General features: G+C 39.8%; 15 non-coding genes across 15 annotated transcripts; all 15 read right to left on the reverse strand.

Annotated features, from left to right (window-relative positions):
• Positions 1-174: 174 nt before the first annotated feature.
• TRNAL-UAG (transfer RNA leucine (anticodon UAG)) lies at positions 175-256 on the reverse strand. Its single transcript has one exon. It is a non-coding gene; the product is annotated as a tRNA-Leu (tRNA).
• An 860-nt stretch (positions 257-1,116) lies between these two features.
• TRNAL-AAG (transfer RNA leucine (anticodon AAG)) lies at positions 1,117-1,198 on the reverse strand. The gene has a single exon. It is a non-coding gene; the product is annotated as a tRNA-Leu (tRNA).
• Positions 1,199-1,772: 574 nt separating this feature from the next.
• On the reverse strand, positions 1,773-1,854 carry TRNAL-UAG (transfer RNA leucine (anticodon UAG)). The gene has a single exon. It is a non-coding gene; the product is annotated as a tRNA-Leu (tRNA).
• An 860-nt stretch (positions 1,855-2,714) lies between these two features.
• TRNAL-AAG (transfer RNA leucine (anticodon AAG)) lies at positions 2,715-2,796 on the reverse strand. Its single transcript has one exon. It is a non-coding gene; the product is annotated as a tRNA-Leu (tRNA).
• Positions 2,797-3,370: 574 nt separating this feature from the next.
• On the reverse strand, positions 3,371-3,452 carry TRNAL-UAG (transfer RNA leucine (anticodon UAG)). Its single transcript has one exon. It is a non-coding gene; the product is annotated as a tRNA-Leu (tRNA).
• A 1,536-nt stretch (positions 3,453-4,988) lies between these two features.
• Positions 4,989-5,070, reverse strand: TRNAL-AAG (transfer RNA leucine (anticodon AAG)). The gene has a single exon. It is a non-coding gene; the product is annotated as a tRNA-Leu (tRNA).
• A 574-nt stretch (positions 5,071-5,644) lies between these two features.
• Positions 5,645-5,726, reverse strand: TRNAL-UAG (transfer RNA leucine (anticodon UAG)). The gene has a single exon. It is a non-coding gene; the product is annotated as a tRNA-Leu (tRNA).
• Positions 5,727-6,608: 882 nt separating this feature from the next.
• On the reverse strand, positions 6,609-6,690 carry TRNAL-AAG (transfer RNA leucine (anticodon AAG)). Its single transcript has one exon. It is a non-coding gene; the product is annotated as a tRNA-Leu (tRNA).
• A 574-nt stretch (positions 6,691-7,264) lies between these two features.
• TRNAL-UAG (transfer RNA leucine (anticodon UAG)) lies at positions 7,265-7,346 on the reverse strand. The gene has a single exon. It is a non-coding gene; the product is annotated as a tRNA-Leu (tRNA).
• Positions 7,347-8,206: 860 nt separating this feature from the next.
• On the reverse strand, positions 8,207-8,288 carry TRNAL-AAG (transfer RNA leucine (anticodon AAG)). Its single transcript has one exon. It is a non-coding gene; the product is annotated as a tRNA-Leu (tRNA).
• Positions 8,289-8,862: 574 nt separating this feature from the next.
• On the reverse strand, positions 8,863-8,944 carry TRNAL-UAG (transfer RNA leucine (anticodon UAG)). The gene has a single exon. It is a non-coding gene; the product is annotated as a tRNA-Leu (tRNA).
• An 882-nt stretch (positions 8,945-9,826) lies between these two features.
• On the reverse strand, positions 9,827-9,908 carry TRNAL-AAG (transfer RNA leucine (anticodon AAG)). Its single transcript has one exon. It is a non-coding gene; the product is annotated as a tRNA-Leu (tRNA).
• A 2,183-nt stretch (positions 9,909-12,091) lies between these two features.
• Positions 12,092-12,173, reverse strand: TRNAL-UAG (transfer RNA leucine (anticodon UAG)). Its single transcript has one exon. It is a non-coding gene; the product is annotated as a tRNA-Leu (tRNA).
• An 882-nt stretch (positions 12,174-13,055) lies between these two features.
• On the reverse strand, positions 13,056-13,137 carry TRNAL-AAG (transfer RNA leucine (anticodon AAG)). Its single transcript has one exon. It is a non-coding gene; the product is annotated as a tRNA-Leu (tRNA).
• A 574-nt stretch (positions 13,138-13,711) lies between these two features.
• On the reverse strand, positions 13,712-13,793 carry TRNAL-UAG (transfer RNA leucine (anticodon UAG)). Its single transcript has one exon. It is a non-coding gene; the product is annotated as a tRNA-Leu (tRNA).
• Positions 13,794-15,583: the final 1,790 nt, after the last annotated feature.

The following is a 15,583-nucleotide window of genomic DNA, read 5'->3' on the forward strand; positions in this document are numbered from 1 at the left end:
ACTAGTCATCTCATCAGAAGTGTGCCCTTTTGGAAGACTTCTCAACCAAAGCATGCAATTTCCTAATGCTGCTGTTCTGAGATTCCAGTGTGTTGAGCAAGGAATGCCAGCAAAGTGCAGCAGAAACTTCAGAGACGCTTGAGCAATCAAGGATAGGCATTTGTTAAAAGAGCTTGGCAGCAGTGGGATTTGAACCCACGCCTCCAAAGAGACTGGAGCCTAAATCCAGCGCCTTAGACCGCTCGGCCATGCTACCTATGAAAGAACTCATGCTAAGGACTAAAAAGAGGCATGACAGTCTACATTCCATGCTCTGCATTCATTGTTTGTATGTGACATGTACGTAACATGTATGTCATGTGTGTCATATGTATGTAACTTGTGTAACATGTATTTCATAAGTGTATGACATGTATGTCATATGTATGTATAATCTGTGTAATATGTGTGTAACACGTATGTAATATGTGTGATATGTATGCCATATGTGTATTGTGTGTCATATGTGTAACATGTATGTAACATGTGTGTACCATGCATGTCATATGCATGCCATGTGTGTGTAACATGTATGTAAGATATGTGCAACATGCATGTCATATGTGTGTCATATTAATGTAACATGTGTGTGACATGCATGTCATATGTGTGTAGCATGTATGTGATGTGTATGACATGTATGCCATATGTGTGTAATTTGTGTAACATGCATGTGACATGTGTGTAAAATTGTGTCTAAATGGTGTGTAACATGAGTGTGACATGTATGTAACATGCATGCAACATGTATATCATATGTATGTAACATTTGTGTAATATGTGTGAACTATGTGTGTAATATGTAAGTAGCACGTGTGTCACATGTGTGTAACATGTATGTCATATGTGTGTAGTGTGTGTAGCATGTATGTAATATGTGCACAACATGCATATTATATGTATGTATCATGTATCAAACAAAACATGCAATGATTGCAGCTTTTCTAATGCTGCCAAAGCAGAGAGGTAAGTGTTTTTTGAGATTCCAGTGAGTTGGGAAAGGAACTGCAGTAAATTGCAGGAGCAAGATCAGAGAAGCTTGAGTCCTAGAGGGTAGGGATTTTGTTAAAAGGAGTTTGGCAGCAGTGGGATTCGAACCCACGCCCCCAAAGAGACTGGAGCCTTAATCCAGCGCCTTAGACCGCTCGGCCATGCTACCCATAAAAATGAACACATTATCGACTAAAATGGGGTGGGACATTCCATGCTCTGCATTCATTGCTTGAGCTGGAGGCCTCAGAACTCTAAACTACAAGTATTCACCACTTTATCCATTATAAAAGGTAGTTGAAGTTTCACGGAGATGGCCAAGATGCCACCTTATGTGTTTCAGTCCTCTTTCTGAGGCAGCAGGTGGTGGTCACTTTACACTTGAGAGTGGACTTTGGGTGCAGCATTCTGTGGCAAGTTCACTTGGCACTCTGCTGAAAAGTGTGCCAGCTTTTCATTAGTACTGCTTGTTTTTTGGTGTCCACATTTAAAGTGTTAATGTGGAATCTAGCTTACAGGAGAGGTAATCACGTTCAGTTGGACTTGTTTTGTAACGTTGACAAGATTTCACTAGTCATCTCATCAGAAGTGTGCCCTTTTGGAAGACTTCTCAACCAAAGCATGCAATTTCCTAATGCTGCTGTTCTGAGATTCCAGTGTTTTGAGCAAGGAATGCCAGCAAAGTGCAGCAGAAACTTCAGAGACGCTTGAGCAATCAAGGATAGGCATTTGTTAAAAGAGCTTGGCAGCAGCGGGATTTGAACCCACGCCTCCAAAGAGACTGGAGCCTAAATCCAGCGCCTTAGACCGCTCAGCCATGCTACCTGTGAAAGTGCTCTTGCTAAGGACTAAAAAGAGGCATGACAGTCTACATTCCATGCTCTGCATTCATTGATTGTATGTGACATGTACGTAACATGTATGTCATGTGTGTCATATGTATGTAACGTGTGTAACATGTATTTCATAAGTGTATGACATGTATGTCATATGTATGTATAATCTGTGTAATATGTGTGTAACACGTATGTAATATGTGTGATATGTATGCCATATGTGTATTGTGTGTCATATGTGTAACATGTATGTAACATGTGTGTACCATGCATGTCATATGCATGCCATATGTGTGTAACATGTATGTAAGATATGTGCAACATGCATGTCATATGTGTGTCATATTAATGTAACATGTGTGTGACATGCATGTCATATGTGTGTAGCATGTATGTGATGTGTATGACATGTATGTTATATGTGTGTAATATGTGTAACATGCATGTGACATGTGTGTAAAATTGTGTCTAAATGGTGTGTAACATGAGTGTGACATGTATGTAACATGCATGCAACATGTATATCATATGTATGTAACATTTGTGTAATATGTGTGAACTATGTGTGTAATATGTAAGTAGCACGTGTGTCACATGTGTGTAACATGTATGTCATATGTGTGTAGTGTGTGTAGCATGTATGTAATATGTGCACAACATGCATATTATATGTATGTATCATGTATCAAACAAAACATGCAATGATTGCAGCTTTTCTAATGCTGCTAAAGCAGAGAGGTAAGTGTTTTTTGAGATTCCAGTGAGTTGGGAAAGGAACTGCAGTAAATTGCAGGAGCAAGATCAGAGAAGCTTGAGCCCTAGAGGGTAGGGATTTTGTTAAAAGGAGTTTGGCAGCAGTGGGATTCGAACCCACGCCCCCAAAGAGACTGGAGCCTTAATCCAGCGCCTTAGACCGCTCGGCCATGCTACCCATAAAAATGAACACGTTATCGACTAAAATGGGGTGGGACATTCCATGCTCTGCATTCATTGCTTGAGCTGGAGGCCTCAGAACTCTAAACTACAAGTATTCACCACTTTATCCATTATAAAAGGTAGTTGAAGTTTCACGGAGATGGCCAAGATGCCACCTTATGTGTTTCAGTCCTCTTTCTGAGGCAGCAGGTGGTGGTCACTTTACACTTGAGAGTGGACTTTGGGTGCAGCATTCTGTGGCAAGTTCACTTGGCACTCTGCTGAAAAGTGTGCCAGCTTTTCATTAGTACTGCTTGTTTTTTGGTGTCCACACTTAAAGTGTTAATGTGGAATCTAGCTTACAGGAGAGGTAATCACGTTCAGTTGGACTTGTTTTGTAACGTTGACAAGATTTCACTAGTCATCTCATCAGAAGTGTGCCCTTTTGGAAGACTTCTCAACCAAAGCATGCAATTTCCTAATGCTGCTGTTCTGAGATTCCAGTGTTTTGAGCAAGGAATGCCAGCAAAGTGCAGCAGAAACTTCAGAGACGCTTGAGCAATCAAGGATAGACATTTGTTAAAAGAGCTTGGCAGCAGTGGGATTTGAACCCACGCCTCCAAAGAGACTGGAGCCTAAATCCAGCGCCTTAGACCGCTCAGCCATGCTACCTGTGAAAGTGCTCTTGCTAAGGACTAAAAAGAGGCATGACAGTCTACATTCCATGCTCTGCATTCATTGATTGTATGTGACATGTACGTAACATGTATGTCATGTGTGTCATATGTATGTAACGTGTGTAACATGTATTTCATAAGTGTATGACATGTATGTAACATGCATTCAACATGTATGTCATATGTATGTATAATCTGTGTAATATGTGTGTAACACGTATGTAATATGTGTGTAACACGTATGTAATATGTGTGATATGTATGCCATATGTGTATTGTGTGTCATATGTGTAACATGTATGTAACATGTGTGTACCATGCATGTCATATGCATGCCATATGTGTGTAACATGTATGTAAGATATGTGCAACATGCATGTCATATGTGTGTCATATTAATGTAACATGTGTGTGACATGCATGGCATATGTGTGTAGCATGTATGTGATGTGTATGACATGTATGTTATATGTGTGTAATATGTGTAACATGCATGTGACATGTGTGTAAAATTGTATCTAAATGGTGTGTAACATGAGTGTGACATGTATGTAACATGCATGCAACATGTATATCATATGTATGTAACATTTGTGTAATATGTGTGAACTATGTGTGTTAGACCGCTAGACCGCTCGGCCATGCTACCTGTGAAAGTGCTCTTGCTAAGGACTAAAAAGAGGCATGACAGTCTACATTCCATGCTCTGCATTCATTGTGTGTATGTGACATGTACGTAACATGTATGTCATGTGTGTCATATGTATGTAACGTGTGTGACATGTATTTCATAAGTGTATGACATGTATGTAACATGCATTCAACATGTATGTCATATGTATGTATAATCTGTGTAATATGTGTGTAACACGTATGTAATATGTGTTATATGTATGCCATATGTGTATTGTGTGTCATATGTGTAACATGTATGTAACATGTGTGTACCATGCATGTCATATGCATGCCATATGTGTGTAACATGTATGTAAGATATGTGCAACATGCATGTCATATGTGTGTCATATTAATGTAACATGTGTATGACATGCATGGCATATGTGTGTAGCATGTATGTGATGTGTATGACATGTATGTTATATGTGTGTAATATGTGTAACATGCATGTGACATGTGTGTAAAATTGTGTCTAAATGGTGTGTAACATGAGTGTGACATGTATGTAACATGCATGCAACATGTATATCATATGTATGTAACATTTGTGTAATATGTGTGAACTATGTGTGTAATATGTAAGTAGCACGTGTGTCACATGTGTGTAACATGTATGTCATATGTGTGTAGTGTGTGTAGCATGTATGTAATATGTGCACAACATGCATATTATATGTATGTATCATGTATCAAACAAAACATGCAATGATTGCAGCTTTTCTAATGCTGCTAAAGCAGAGAGGTAAGTGTTTTTTGAGATTCCAGTGAGTTGGGAAAGGAACTGCAGTAAATTGCAGGAGCAAGATCAGAGAAGCTTGAGCCCTAGAGGGTAGGGATTTTGTTAAAAGGAGTTTGGCAGCAGTGGGATTCGAACCCACGCCCCCAAAGAGACTGGAGCCTTAATCCAGCGCCTTAGACCGCTCGGCCATACTACCCATAGAAATGAACACGTTATCGACTAAAATGGGGTGGGACATTCCATGCTCTGCATTCATTGCTTGAGCTGGAGGCCTCAGAACTCTAAACTACAAGTATTCACCACTTTATCCATTATAAAAGGTAGTTGAAGTTTCACGGAGATGGCCAAGATGCCACCTTATGTGTTTCAGTCCTCTTTCTGAGGCAGCAGGTGGTGGTCACTTTACACTTGAGAGTGGACTTTGGGTGCAGCATTCTGTGGCAAGTTCACTTGGCACTCTGCTGAAAAGTGTGCCAGCTTTTCATTAGTACTGCTTGTTTTTTGGTGTCCACACTTAAAGTGTTAATGTGGAATCTAGCTTACAGGAGAGGTAATCACGTTCAGTTGGACTTGTTTTGTAACGTTGACAAGATTTCACTAGTCATCTCATCAGAAGTGTGCCCTTTTGGAAGACTTCTCAACCAAAGCATGCAATTTCCTAATGCTGCTGTTCTGAGATTCCAGTGTGTTGAGCAAGGAATGCCAGCAAAGTGCAGCAGAAACTTCAGAGACGCTTGAGCAATCAAGGATAGGCATTTGTTAAAAGAACTTGGCAGCAGTGGGATTTGAACCCACGCCTCCAAAGAGACTGGAGCCTAAATCCAGCGCCTTAGACCGCTCGGCCATGCTACCTGTGAAAGTGCTCTTGCTAAGGACTAAAAAGAGGCATGACAGTCTACATTCCATGCTCTGCATTCATTGTTTGTATGTGACATGTACGTAACATGTATGTCATGTGTGTCATATGTATGTAACGTGTGTAACATGTATTTCATAAGTGTATGACATGTATGTAACATGCATTCAACATGTATGTCATATGTATGTATAATCTGTGTAATATGTGTGTAACACGTATGTAATATGTGTGATATGTATGCCATATGTGTATTGTGTGTCATATGTGTAACATGTATGTAACATGTGTGTACCATGCATGTCATATGCATGCCATGTGTGTGTAACATGTATGTAAGATATGTGCAACATGCATGTCATATGTGTGTCATATTAATGTAACATGTGTGTGACATGCATGTCATATGTGTGTAGCATGTATGTGATGTGTATGACATGTATGTTATATGTGTGTAATATGTGTAACATGCATGTGACATGTGTGTAAAATTGTGTCTAAATGGTGTGTAACATGAGTGTGACATGTATGTAACATGCATGCAACATGTATATCATATGTATGTAACATTTGTGTAATATGTGTGAACTATGTGTGTAATATGTAAGTAGCACGTGTGTCACATGTGTGTAACATGTATGTCATATGTGTGTAGTGTGTGTAGCATGTATGTAATATGTGCACAACATGCATATTATATGTATGTATCATGTATCAAACAAAACATGCAATGATTGCAGCTTTTCTAATGCTGCTAAAGCAGAGAGGTAAGTGTTTTTTGAGATTCCAGTGAGTTGGGAAAGGAACTGCAGTAAATTGCAGGAGCAAGATCAGAGAAGCTTGAGCCCTAGAGGGTAGGGATTTTGTTAAAAGGAGTTTGGCAGCAGTGGGATTCGAACCCACGCCCCCAAAGAGACTGGAGCCTTAATCCAGCGCCTTAGACCGCTCGGCCATACTACCCATAGAAATGAACACGTTATCGACTAAAATGGGGTGGGACATTCCATGCTCTGCATTCATTGCTTGAGCTGGAGGCCTCAGAACTCTAAACTACAAGTATTCACCACTTTATCCATTATAAAAGGTAGTTGAAGTTTCACGGAGATGGCCAAGATGCCACCTTATGTGTTTCAGTCCTCTTTCTGAGGCAGCAGGTGGTGGTCACTTTACACTTGAGAGTGGACTTTGGGTGCAGCATTCTGTGGCAAGTTCACTTGGCACTCTGCTGAAAAGCGTGCCAGCTTTTCATTAGTACTGCTTGTTTTTTGGTGTCCACACTTAAAGTGTTAATGTGGAATCTAGCTTACAGGAGAGGTAATCACGTTCAGTTGGACTTGTTTTGTAACGTTGACAAGATTTCACTAGTCATCTCATCAGAAGTGTGCCCTTTTGGAAGACTTCTCAACCAAAGCATGCAATTTCCTAATGCTGCTGTTCTGAGATTCCAGTGTGTTGAGCAAGGAATGCCAGCAAAGTGCAGCAGAAACTTCAGAGACGCTTGAGCAATCAAGGATAGGCATTTGTTAAAAGAGCTTGGCAGCAGTGGGATTTGAACCCACGCCTCCAAAGAGACTGGAGCCTAAATCCAGCGCCTTAGACCGCTCGGCCATGCTACCTGTGAAAGTGCTCTTGCTAAGGACTAAAAAGAGGCATGACAGTCTACATTCCATGCTCTGCATTCATTGTTTGTATGTGACATGTACGTAACATGTATGTCATGTGTGTCATATGTATGTAACGTGTGTAACATGTATTTCATAAGTGTATGACATGTATGTCATATGTATGTATAATATGTGTAATATGTGTGTAACACGTATGTAATATGTGTGATATGTATGCCATATGTGTATTGTGTGTCATATGTGTAACATGTATGTAACATGTGTGTACCATGCATGTCATATGCATGCCATATGTGTGTAACATGTATGTAAGATATGTGCAACATGCATGTCATATGTGTGTCATATTAATGTAACATGTGTGTGACATGCATGGCATATGTGTGTAGCATGTATGTGATGTGTATGACATGTATGTTATATGTGTGTAATATGTGTAACATGCATGTGACATGTGTGTAAAATTGTGTCTAAATGGTGTATAACATGAGTGTGACATGTATGTAACATGCATGCAACATGTATATCATATGTATGTAACATTTGTGTAATATGTGTGAACTATGTGTGTAATATGTAAGTAGCACGTGTGTCACATGTGTGTAACATGTATGTCATATGTGTGTAGTGTGTGTAGCATGTATGTAATATGTGCACAACATGCATATTATATGTATGTATCATGTATCAAACAAAACATGCAATGATTGCAGCTTTTCTAATGCTGCTAAAGCAGAGAGGTAAGTGTTTTTTGAGATTCCAGTGAGTTGGGAAAGGAACTGCAGTAAATTGCAGGAGCAAGATCAGAGAAGCTTGAGCCCTAGAGGGTAGGGATTTTGTTAAAAGGAGTTTGGCAGCAGTGGGATTCGAACCCACGCCCCCAAAGAGACTGGAGCCTTAATCCAGCGCCTTAGACCGCTCGGCCATACTACCCATAGAAATGAACACGTTATCGACTAAAATGGGGTGGGACATTCCATGCTCTGCATTCATTGCTTGAGCTGGAGGCCTCAGAACTCTAAACTACAAGTATTCACCACTTTATCCATTATAAAAGGTAGTTGAAGTTTCACGGAGATGGCCAAGATGCCACCTTATGTGTTTCAGTCCTCTTTCTGAGGCAGCAGGTGGTGGTCACTTTACACTTGAGAGTGGACTTTGGGTGCAGCATTCTGTGGCAAGTTCACTTGGCACTCTGCTGAAAAGTGTGCCAGCTTTTCATTAGTACTGCTTGTTTTTTGGTGTCCACACTTAAAGTGTTAATGTGGAATCTAGCTTACAGGAGAGGTAATCACGTTCAGTTGGACTTGTTTTGTAACGTTGACAAGATTTCACTAGTCATCTCATCAGAAGTGTGCCCTTTTGGAAGACTTCTCAACCAAAGCATGCAATTTCCTAATGCTGCTGTTCTGAGATTCCAGTGTGTTGAGCAAGGAATGCCAGCAAAGTGCAGCAGAAACTTCAGAGACGCTTGAGCAATCAAGGATAGGCATTTGTTAAAAGAACTTGGCAGCAGTGGGATTTGAACCCACGCCTCCAAAGAGACTGGAGCCTAAATCCAGCGCCTTAGACCGCTCGGCCATGCTACCTGTGAAAGTGCTCTTGCTAAGGACTAAAAAGAGGCATGACAGTCTACATTCCATGCTCTGCATTCATTGTTTGTATGTGACATGTACGTAACATGTATGTCATGTGTGTCATATGTATGTAACGTGTGTAACATGTATTTCATAAGTGTATGACATGTATGTAACATGCATTCAACATGTATGTCATATGTATGTATAATCTGTGTAATATGTGTGTAACACGTATGTAATATGTGTGATATGTATGCCATATGTGTATTGTGTGTCATATGTGTAACATGTATGTAACATGTGTGTACCATGCATGTCATATGCATGCCATGTGTGTGTAACATGTATGTAAGATATGTGCAACATGCATGTCATATGTGTGTCATATTAATGTAACATGTGTGTGACATGCATGTCATATGTGTGTAACATGTATGTGATGTGTATGACATGTATGTTATATGTGTGTAATATGTGTAACATGCATGTGACATGTGTGTAAAATTGTGTCTAAATGGTGTGTAACATGAGTGTGACATGTATGTAACATGCATGCAACATGTATATCATATGTATGTAACATTTGTGTAATATGTGTGAACTATGTGTGTAATATGTAAGTAGCACGTGTGTCACATGTGTGTAACATGTATGTCATATGTGTGTAGTGTGTGTAGCATGTATGTAATATGTGCACAACATGCATATTATATGTATGTATCATGTATCAAACAAAACATGCAATGATTGCAGCTTTTCTAATGCTGCTAAAGCAGAGAGGTAAGTGTTTTTTGAGATTCCAGTGAGTTGGGAAAGGAACTGCAGTAAATTGCAGGAGCAAGATCAGAGAAGCTTGAGCCCTAGAGGGTAGGGATTTTGTTAAAAGGAGTTTGGCAGCAGTGGGATTCGAACCCACGCCCCCAAAGAGACTGGAGCCTTAATCCAGCGCCTTAGACCACTCGGCCATACTACCCATAAAAATGAACACGTTATCGACTAAAATGGGGTGGGACATTCCATGCTCTGCATTCATTGCTTGAGCTGGAGGCCTCAGAACTCTAAACTACAAGTATTCACCACTTTATCCATTATAAAAGGTAGTTGAAGTTTCACGGAGATGGCCAAGATGCCACCTTATGTGTTTCAGTCCTCTTTCTGAGGGAGCAGGTGGTGGTCACTTTACACTTGAGAGTGGACTTTGGGTGCAGCATTCTGTGGCAAGTTCACTTGGCACTCTGCTGAAAAGCGTGCCAGCTTTTCATTAGTACTGCTTGTTTTTTGGTGTCCACACTTAAAGTGTTAATGTGGAATCTAGCTTACAGGAGAGGTAATCACGTTCAGTTGGACTTGTTTTGTAACGTTGACAAGATTTCACTAGTCATCTCATCAGAAGTGTGCCCTTTTGGAAGACTTCTCAACCAAAGCATGCAATTTCCTAATGCTGCTGTTCTGAGATTCCAGTGTGTTGAGCAAGGAATGCCAGCAAAGTGCAGAAGAAACTTCAGAGACGCTTGAGCAATCAAGGATAGGCATTTGTTAAAAGAACTTGGCAGCAGTGGGATTTGAACCCACGCCTCCAAAGAGACTGGAGCCTAAATCCAGCGCCCTAGACTGCTCGGCCATGCTACCTGTGAAAGTGCTCTTGCTAAGGACTAAAAAGAGGCATGACAGTCTACATTCCATGCTCTGCATTCATTGTTTGTATTTGACATGTACGTAACATGTATGTCATGTGTGTCATATGTATGTAACGTGTGTAACATGTATTTCATAAGTGTATGACATGTATGTAACATGCATTCAACATGTATGTCATATGTATGTATAATCTGTGTAATATGTGTGTAACACGTATGTAATATGTGTGATATGTATGCCATATGTGTATTGTGTGTCATATGTGTAACATGTATGTAACATGTGTGTACCATGCATGTCATATGCATGCCATGTGTGTGTAACATGTATGTAAGATATGTGCAACATGCATGTCATATGTGTGTCATATTAATGTAACATGTGTGTGACATGCATGTCATATGTGTGTAGCATGTATGTGATGTGTATGACATGTATGTTATATGTGTGTAATATGTGTAACATGCATGTGACATGTGTGTAAAATTGTGTCTAAATGGTGTGTAACATGAGTGTGACATGTATGTAACATGCATGCAACATGTATATCATATGTATGTAACATTTGTGTAATATGTGTGAACTATGTGTGTAATATGTAAGTAGCACGTGTGTCACATGTGTGTAACATGTATGTCATATGTGTGTAGTGTGTGTAGCATGTATGTAATATGTGCACAACATGCATATTATATGTATGTATCATGTATCAAACAAAACATGCAATGATTGCAGCTTTTCTAATGCTGCTAAAGCAGAGAGGTAAGTGTTTTTTGAGATTCCAGTGAGTTGGGAAAGGAACTGCAGTAAATTGCAGGAGCAAGATCAGAGAAGCTTGAGCCCTAGAGGGTAGGGATTTTGTTAAAAGGAGTGGGATTCGAACCCACGCCCCCAAAGAGACTGGAGCCTTAATCCAGCGCCTTAGACCGCTCGGCCATGCTACCCATAAAAATGAACACGTTATCGACTAAAATGGGGTGGGACATTCCATGCTCTGCATTCATTGCTTGAGCTGGAGGCCTCAGAACTCTAAACTACAAGTATTCACCACTTTATCCATAATAAAAGGTAGTTAAAGTTTCACGGAGATGGCCAATATGCCACCTTATGTGTTTCAGTCCTCTTTCTGAGGCAGCAGGTGGTGGTCACTTTACACTTGAGAGTGGACTTTGGGTGCAGCATTCTGTGGCAAGTTCACTTGGCACTCTGCTGAAAAGTGTGCCAGCTTTTCATTAGTACTGCTTGTTTTTTGGTGTCCACACTTAAAGTGTTAATGTGGAATCTAGCTTACAGGAGAGGTAATCACGTTCAGTTGGACTTGTTTTGTAACGTTGACAAGATTTCACTAGTCATCTCATCAGAAGTGTGCCCTTTTGGAAGACTTCTCAACCAAAGCATGCAATTTCCTAATGCTGCTGTTCTGAGATTCCAGTGTGTTGAGCAAGGAATGCCAGCAAAGTGCAGCAGAAACTTCAGAGACGCTTGAGCAATCAAGGATAGGCATTTGTTAAAAGAGCTTGGCAGCAGTGGGATTTGAACCCACGCCTCCAAAGAGACTGGAGCCTAACTCCAGCGCCTTAGACCGCTCGGCCATGCTACCTGTGAAAGTGCTCTTGCTAAGGACTAAAAAGAGGCATGACAGTCTACATTCCATGCTCTGCATTCATTGTTTGTATGTGACATGTACGTAACATGTATGTCATGTGTGTCATATGTATGTAACGTGTGTAACATGTATTTCATAAGTGTATGACATGTATGTAACATGTATTCAACATGTATGTCATATGTATGTATAATCTGTGTAATATGTGTGTAACACGTATGTAATATGTGTGATATGTATGCCATATGTGTATTGTGTGTCATATGTGTAACATGTATGTAACATGTGTGTACCATGCATGTCATATGCATGCCATGTGTGTGTAACATGTATGTAAGATATGTGCAACATGCATGTCATATGTGTGTCATATTAATGTAACATGTGTGTGACATGCATGTCATATGTGTGTAGCATGTATGTGATGTGTATGACATGTATGCCATATGTGTGTAATATGTGTAACATGCATGTGACATGTGTGTAAAATTGTGTCTAAATGGTGTGTAACATGAGTGTGACATGTATGTAACATGCATGCAACATGTATATCATATGTATGTAACATTTGTGTAATATGTGTGAACTATGTGTGCAATATGTAAGTAGCACGTGTGTCACATGTGTGTAACATGTATGTCATATGTGTGTAGTGTGTGTAGCATGTATGTAATATGTGCACAACATGCATATTATATGTATGTATCATGTATCAAACAAAACATGCAATGATTGCAGCTTTTCTAATGCTGCCAAAGCAGAGAGGTAAGTGTTTTTTGAGATTCCAGTGAGTTGGGAAAGGAACTGCAGTAAATTGCAGGAGCAAGATCAGAGAAGCTTGAGTCCTAGAGGGTAGGGATTTTGTTAAAAGGAGTTTGGCAGCAGTGGGATTCGAACCCACGCCCCCAAAGAGACTGGAGCCTTAATCCAGCGCCTTAGACCGCTCGGCCATGCTACCCATAAAAATGAACACATTATCGACTAAAATGGGGTGGGACATTCCATGCTCTGCATTCATTGCTTGAGCTGGAGGCCTCAGAACTCTAAACTACAAGTATTCACCACTTTATCCATTATAAAAGGTAGTTGAAGTTTCACGGAGATGGCCAAGATGCCACCTTATGTGTTTCAGTCCTCTTTCTGAGGCAGCAGGTGGTGGTCACTTTACACTTGAGAGTGGACTTTGGGTGCAGCATTCTGTGGCAAGTTCACTTGGCACTCTGCTGAAAAGTGTGCCAGCTTTTCATTAGTACTGCTTGTTTTTTGGTGTCCACATTTAAAGTGTTAATGTGGAATCTAGCTTACAGGAGAGGTAATCACGTTCAGTTGGACTTGTTTTGTAACGTTGACAAGATTTCACTAGTCATCTCATCAGAAGTGTGCCCTTTTGGAAGACTTCTCAACCAAAGCATGCAATTTCCTAATGCTGCTGTTCTGAGATTCCAGTGTGTTGAGCAAGGAATGCCAGCAAAGTGCAGCAGAAACTTCAGAGACGCTTGAGCAATCAAGGATAGGCATTTGTTAAAAGAGCTTGGCAGCAACGGGATTTGAACCCACGCCTCCAAAGAGACTGGAGCCTAAATCCAGCGCCTTAGACCGCTCGGCCATGCTACCTGTGAAAGTGCTCTTGCTAAGGACTAAAAAGAGGCATGACAGTCTACATTCCATGCTCTGCATTCATTGTTTGTATGTGACATGTACGTAACATGTATGTCATGTGTGTCATATGTATGTAACGTGTGTAACATGTATTTCATAAGTGTATGACATGTATGTAACATGTATTCAACATGTATGTCATTTGTATGTATAATCTGTGTAATATGTGTGTAACACGTATGTAATATGTGTGATATGTATGCCATATGTGTATTGTGTGTCATATGTGTAACATGTATGTAACATGTGTGTACCATGCATGTCATATGCATGCCATATGTGTGTAACATGTATGTAAGATATGTGCAACATGCATGTCATATGTGTGTCATATTAATGTAACATGTGTGTGACATGCATGTCATATGTGTGTAGCATGTATGTGATGTGTATGACATGTATGTTATATGTGTGTAATATGTGTAACATGCATGTGACATGTGTGTAAAATTGTGTCTAAATGGTGTGTAACATGAGTGTGACATGTATGTAACATGCATGCAACATGTATATCATATGTATGTAACATTTGTGTAATATGTGTGAACTATGTGTGTAATATGTAAGTAGCACGTGTGTCACATGTGTGTAACATGTATGTCATATGTGTGTAGTGTGTGTAGCATGTATGTAATATGTGCACAACATGCATATTATATGTATGTATCATGTATCAAACAAAACATGCAATGATTGCAGCTTTTCTAATGCTGCTAAAGCAGAGAGGTAAGTGTTTTTTGAGATTCCAGTGAGTTGGGAAAGGAACTGCAGTAAACTGCAGGAGCAAGATCAGAGAAGCTTGAGCCCTAGAGGGTAGGGATTTTGTTCCATGCTCTGCATTCATTGTTTGTATGTGACATGTACGTAACATGTATGTCATGTGTGTCATATGTATGTAACGTGTGTAACATGTATTTCATAAGTGTATGACATGTATGTAACATGTATTCAACATGTATGTCATTTGTATGTATAATCTGTGTAATATGTGTGTAACACGTATGTAATATGTGTGATATGTATGCCATATGTGTATTGTGTGTCATATGTGTAACATGTATGTAACATGTGTGTACCATGCATGTCATATGCATGCCATATGTGTGTAACATGTATGTAAGATATGTGCAACATGCATGTCATATGTGTGTCATATTAATGTAACATGTGTGTGACATGCATGTCATATGTGTGTAGCATGTATGTGATGTGTATGACATGTATGTTATATGTGTGTAATATGTGTAACATGCATGTGACATGTGTGTAAAATTGTGTCTAAATGGTGTGTAACATGAGTGTGACATGTATGTAACATGCATGCAACATGTATATCATATGTATGTAACATTTGTGTAATATGTGTGAACTATGTGTGTAATATGTAAGTAGCACGTGTGTCACATGTGTGTAACATGTATGTCATATGTGTGTAGTGTGTGTAGCATGTATGTAATATGTGCACAACATGCATATTATATGTATGTATCATGTATCAAACAAAACATGCAATGATTGCAGCTTTTCTAATGCTGCTAAAGCAGAGAGGTAAGTGTTTTTTGAGATTCCAGTGAGTTGGGAAAGGAACTGCAGTAAACTGCAGGAGCAAGATCAGAGAAGCTTGAGCCCTAGAGGGTAGGGATTTTGTTCCATGCTCTGCATTCATTGTTTGTATGTGACATGTATGTAACATGTATGTCATGTGTGTCATATGTATGTAACGTGTGTAACATGTATTTCATAAG

Source organism: Lithobates pipiens, unplaced genomic scaffold (assembly GCF_037356315.1).
Source record: "Lithobates pipiens isolate NorthernLeopardFrog02 unplaced genomic scaffold, aLitPip1_a1.2 Scaffold_28, whole genome shotgun sequence".
NCBI classification, from domain to species: domain Eukaryota; kingdom Metazoa; phylum Chordata; class Amphibia; order Anura; family Ranidae; genus Lithobates; species Lithobates pipiens.